The 5,801-nt window shown below is 45.6% G+C and overlaps 1 pseudogene; it reads left to right on the forward strand.

Annotated features, from left to right (window-relative positions):
• Positions 1–3,234: 3,234 nt before the first annotated feature.
• Positions 3,235–3,352, forward strand: LOC124607990 (annotated as a pseudogene).
• Positions 3,353–5,801: the final 2,449 nt, after the last annotated feature.

Raw genomic sequence — 5,801 nt, forward strand, 5'->3', positions numbered from 1 at the left:
CGAGACGACAGTTTAGCATAGCCTTCAGCTACGTCATTTGCTACGACCTAGCAAGGCGCCATTATCAGCTGCTATTGATATTGTGAATCATGTACCGTCAAAACCGACGTTCATCATTAATGGATTAAAGTTAAGTATTCCACCTGCTACGTCCGTTTTTCTAAATTCTAATTTCCTTGTCCTGTTCCAGACCTCACGCCAGCCTGCGTGAGCTAAAACGCGTGAATTTCAGCCTCCTCTGGTAACACGGTGTTGGCTCTCCTGCCAACCACAACAGTGCTTCCTGCGGTTTAGAAATCGAGTTGAGCTCAAGAGAGCTTAAGTCAGGGAAGTGCAGTAGGCGGTATAGCACTCAGCAGCCCCATCAGTCAAACAAATTAGTAACAACTTGAACTGTACGTGGTTGAGCATTGTCCTGCAAAATGATGGTCAGGTCCTGCGGAAAGTGTCATCACTTCAGTCTCTATAGACAGAAGTGGTGGCACTTGCTGCAGGACCTGAACATCTGTTTGCAGGACAATGCTCAAGCACGTACTGTGCAGGCTGTTACTTCAAATTGCTCTAAGTACTATGGGACTTAACATCTGAGGTCATCGGTCCCCTAGACTTAGAACTACTTCAACCTAAGTAACCTAAGGACACTCGCTTCCCACGCCCGGGTTTCCGGGTTCGATTCCCGGCGGGGTCAGGGATTTTCTCTGCCTCGTGATGGCTGGGTGTTCTGTGCTGTCCTTAGGTTAGTTAGGTTTAAGTAGTTCTAAGTTCTAGGGGACTGATGACCATAGATGTTAAGTCCCATAGTGCTTAGAGCCATTTTTTTAACCTAAGGACATCACACACAACCATGCTCGAGGCAGGATTCGAACCTGCGACCGTAGCAGCAGCGCGGTTTCGGACTGAAGCGTCTAGAACCGCTCGGCCAGGGCGGCCGGCCAGCTGTTACTGGTTTGTTTGAGTGATGGGGTCTCTAAGTGCGATACCACCTACTGTACTCCCCTGACTTAAACCCCCGTGAGTTTAACTCGATATCTAAACTGCAGGAGCCGGCCGCTGTGGCCGAGCGGTTCTAGACGCTTCAGTCTGGAATCGCGCTGCTGCTACGGTCGCAGGTTAGAATCCTGCCTCGGGCGTGGATGTGTGTGATGTCCTTGGGTTAGTTTGGTTTAAGTAGTTCTAAGTCAGGGGGACTGATGACCTCTTATGTTAAGTCCTATAGTGCTTAGAGCCAGAGAAACGGGTTGTACACAGTGCTGGTGACTACTTTGAAGGTCAGTAAAACTTTGAAACACGTATCTATCTTGAACGAGCTGTAAATAAATAGTTGCCACTATTAAAGCTCCAACCCTCGCATATACCTGAAAGATGATTGTTACGTCACAAAAACACAGTACACAATAGCACATAAGCTCGACATTTTCTAAACATTGAAAATTCACTTTAAACAGCGTAATATTGCGAAGATAACACTTGTTGTCTGCTCAAATGTTATCTTTGCAATATTATCTTTCAACTGTACCTTATAAGCCGATTAAGGTGGATTTTCAGAGTTTGGAATACGCCCAGCTTATGTAAACATTTTTTTGAAACGTAACAATAATCCGTGAGCGATATATACAGGGTGTTTCTGTAAGAGCGTGCAAAAATTTAACAGGACATAGAGGACCTGCAATTAACAATTTGAGGCAGGGAACCTGGCGTCGGAGAAGCCAACATAAGGAGATAAAAGGAATAAAATCACATAACTGGACACGTGTTTATTTACATTAGTCACTGACACAATGAAGTACCATTTGTACTGTATGTTACAAAATGTGCTGAAACTGACAGCCATCAACCTCAGTGCAAACATGACATCGGCGAACAAGATTCTGAATCACCGTGAAAAATAACTCTAGTGTGTTTCGAATCACATCAAAGGCAGCTACAATTATTGCAACTAATTCCATCTTTGTATCCACTGGGGTCTGATACACAGGTGACTTTAGGTATCCCCATAGGAAATAATCGGATGGATCCAGATCAGGTGACCTCGCAGGCCATGGAATAGGACCTCCCCTTCCAAGCCAGCAATCAGGAAATACTGTACGAGTACTGCTCGATCTTATTGTACTGTACGTCTCTGAATAGTACTGAATAATGAATGGGTCTGTAGGTGACTCATAGCACGTTCTATTATGGGACAACGTAAATACGATACAACAGAGCCACCTTATGGACACCCTGGAATTTAAGTTCGTCTCCTCTTTTCGTTGCAGGAAATAAAGAATGTACATGTGAAAAAACAGCGCAGTACGTGTAAACTTGTACGCATTTTAGTTGTAAATAAGCTGGAAAACAGTAATGCTAGACAAAGCGGTGGACAAGTTTACTTCCATATATCGTTAAGTTGGCGTCTCCACCTCAAATTCCCTACCTCAAATTATTCAGTGGAGCATTGTCTATGTCCTGTTACATCTTTGCACCCTCTTACGTAAACATCCTGTATATGGACATAGTGATTTGCACTAGATGCTTTATGTTTTAAGTATTTTTTTATGACAAACGTTTTACAATGTGCTGTTTTTTCCCATATGACAACTAGGCGTGAGGTCCAGCTTAAAATTAACACGTTTCATAACAAAAAGATTTTAGAAGACCTGAAGATGGCAGTAAAGTCTGTCGAAACCGGTTGTTTTAAATAAAGAAATATTTATGCGATCTTGGCTGTAGAAAGTTTTTCGCAACTCAAATAGATTACTTCCTCTGGCTTTTCCAAATGAGAAAATTCAGTCTGTAAGTAGACGTCATTCTTCATTAACTATAGGGCGTTCGAAAATTCCCGTTATAAACTTCTAAGACCTGTGGAGGGGAGTGAGTACGGCAACCCACTGGAGTCGGGTTGATGAACTCATGACAGAGAAACCATCGGGTAATGCAGATACTACACATCTCCCAGACTGTGGCTAAGCCATGTCTCCGCAATTTCCTTTCTTTCAGGAGTGCTAGTTCTGCAAGGTTCGCAGGAGAGCTTCTGTAAGGTTTGGAAGGTAGGAGACGAGGTACTGGCAGAAGTAAAGCTGTGAGGACGGGGCGTGAATCGAGCTTGGGTAGCTCAGTTGGTAGAGCACTTGCCCGCGAAAGTCAAAGATCCCGAGTTCGAGTCTCGGTCCGGCACACAGTTTTAATCTGCCAGGAAGTTTCATATCAGCGCACACTCCGCTGCAGAGGGAAAATCTCATTCTGAACACAGATACTGTCAACGGCCTTGCCGCAGTGGTAACACCGGTTCCCGTCAGATCACAGAAGTTAAGCGCTGTCGGGCTAGGTTAGCACTTGGATGGGTGACCATCCGGTCTGCCGAGCGCTGTTGGTAAGCGGGGTGCACTCAGTCCTTATGAGGCAAACTGAGGAGCTACTTGATTAAGAAGTAGCGGCACCGGTCTCGGAAACTGATATACGGCCAGGAGAGCGCTGTGCTGACCACATGCCCTTCCATATCCGCATCCAGTGACGCCTGTAGTCTGAGGATGACACGGCGGCCGGTCGCTACCGTAGGGCCTTCATGGCTTGTTCGGGAGGAGTTTAGATTTAACATAGATACTGCTCTGAGGTATGTGTGGCATATCATGAGAGCGTGTACACGCCGTCGCTGCAGAACTGCCGCACAGAAAACCGTGTGCACAGTGGGTGCTTTGAATGCTCACTCCTGACCTGAAGCAGAGGAGACTCTGCACAACTTTTGCGTTTTGAGGGTGAGGGTGATGGACTCCTTAACAACGTTGTGACAGGTGATGAAAGCTGAATTCACCATTTTGACCCAGGAAACAAGAGAGCATCTACGGAGTCCCGCCACAAAGCATCACTGACGCCAAAAAATTCAAGCCCATGCCATCAAGAGGCAGAGTCATGCTCACAGTGTTCTGGTATTTTCAAGGTGTGGCGCATTGTAATTTATGGCTGAAGGCACTACCACAAAATCTGCTAGCTACTGCGAGATCCTCGCCGCGCGGGATCAGCCAAGCGGTCGGGCCGGCACGCTAGATCAGCGTGTTCGCTCAGAGGGTTAGCTGCCCTCTGTAATAAAGAAACTGAGTTAATAGATCAACAACGAACTCAAAAGGGTGTCTTACGACGTCTGCCCCGATCAGATGCAACGAACGAAAATGAACAAAATGAATTTAAGAAAAAGCGGTCTAAGGTGGTGCAGTCATGGACTGTGCGGCTGGTCCCGCCGGAAGTTCGAGTCCTCCCTCGGGCATGGGTGTGTGTATTTGTCCTTAGGATAATTTGGCCTGAGTGGTGTGTAAGCTTAGGGACTGAAGACCTTAGCAGTTAAGTCCCATAGGATTTCACACACATTTGAACATTTTTGCAAGATCCTCAGAAAACAGAAAGCACGAATTCGAAGAGTTCGCCCGGACGTGAAGCACCGTCTCCTTCAGCACAACAGTGCCACATCCCACGAGAGCACTGTGACGCCAGCGACAATCCGACACTGTATTTGCTGTTATCGATCATCCTCCACACTGTCCTCACTTGGCCGCTTCCGATTTTCATCTGTTTCCAAAACTTAATAAGGTTCACCTTCGATAAGTTCACCTTGATAATGGTGAAGCAGTGCAAGCAGAGGTGAGGTTGTGGCTCCGTCAACAAAGTCAAACATTCTGCAGTCATGGTATCAACAAAACTGGTATGTTGTTAGGAGAACAGTGTTCATAGTCGAGGGGATTATGTTAAGACACTAAAACATCCACTTATAAAAATTATGAATGACTGTCCTGATAAACCTCTTACGTTATTTGATTTTCAAGTAGCTGAGCAAAACTGAACGTACTGAGACATTTCGCTCTTTACTTATTCTGATCAACAGTAAACTGACACACAATACTTCAGCGCAACGCAATCTGACTTTCAATAATCCCTACAAAAGAATGGCCCTAACTAAGAATAACCTATACCTTTCATGAATCACTTACCTGACAAAAATCTTCCGTTACTCGAACTACTGCAATACAGCGAGCGCCAATACTGCAAGCTAAATAAAATATTCTAACCACTGAAAGCACTAACGACTGATAGGCAAAGTTAGCAAGTGAAAGATTTTGATAGAGAACAAACAATGTATTTACCTTAATAATGTTCAAAAGTCATCATATATATATAAGTTCATGACATCCAGTCTTACAAATTTCCTTTTTCTGACGGACACGCGTCCAGATTGTCCGCTCTCAAAACTCTGCATTCTCTCTCCCCACATCCACCACTGCTGGCGGCTCACCTCCAACTGCGCTACGCTACGCGCTGTTCACATCCAACTGCCCAACACTTCAATAGCAAATATTCCAACAATGCCAACCAGCCACAGACTGCACACAGCACAGCCAGTGACTTTCATATACAGCGCTACGTGGCGTTATCAACATAAAAACCTAAACAGCTTACTTACACAGTTTACAGTAAATGTACTCTACGGAGTTATATGCTTCAGATGATCGTTCCTGTCTTATCCCTGAATATTGACCATTCCTCCTTGGATACGGGGAGCGGAGACGAATGAGCAATAATTATACTAACGACAGTGGTCGCAAAAGGAAGCTAGTCGGCGGCTCGAGTGCTTCAGTCTGAACAATCTCTGGGACGTGATGAAGGACTCTGAAAGCACGAGTAAGCGACAAGGTACTGGGCGTTCACGCTTCATCACAGAGCGTGGAGGCCAGAGGCTGGCCTGTCCCGTAACGCAGGATAAGCGGCGATCTGTGGCAAATCTGAGGACAGAGTAGAAGGCGGAGAACATCGATCGCTTTGTTGAACACGGGACTCCA

The sequence above is a fragment of the Schistocerca americana genome, chromosome 3, assembly GCF_021461395.2.
Source record: "Schistocerca americana isolate TAMUIC-IGC-003095 chromosome 3, iqSchAmer2.1, whole genome shotgun sequence".
In the NCBI taxonomy this organism is placed as follows: domain Eukaryota; kingdom Metazoa; phylum Arthropoda; class Insecta; order Orthoptera; family Acrididae; genus Schistocerca; species Schistocerca americana.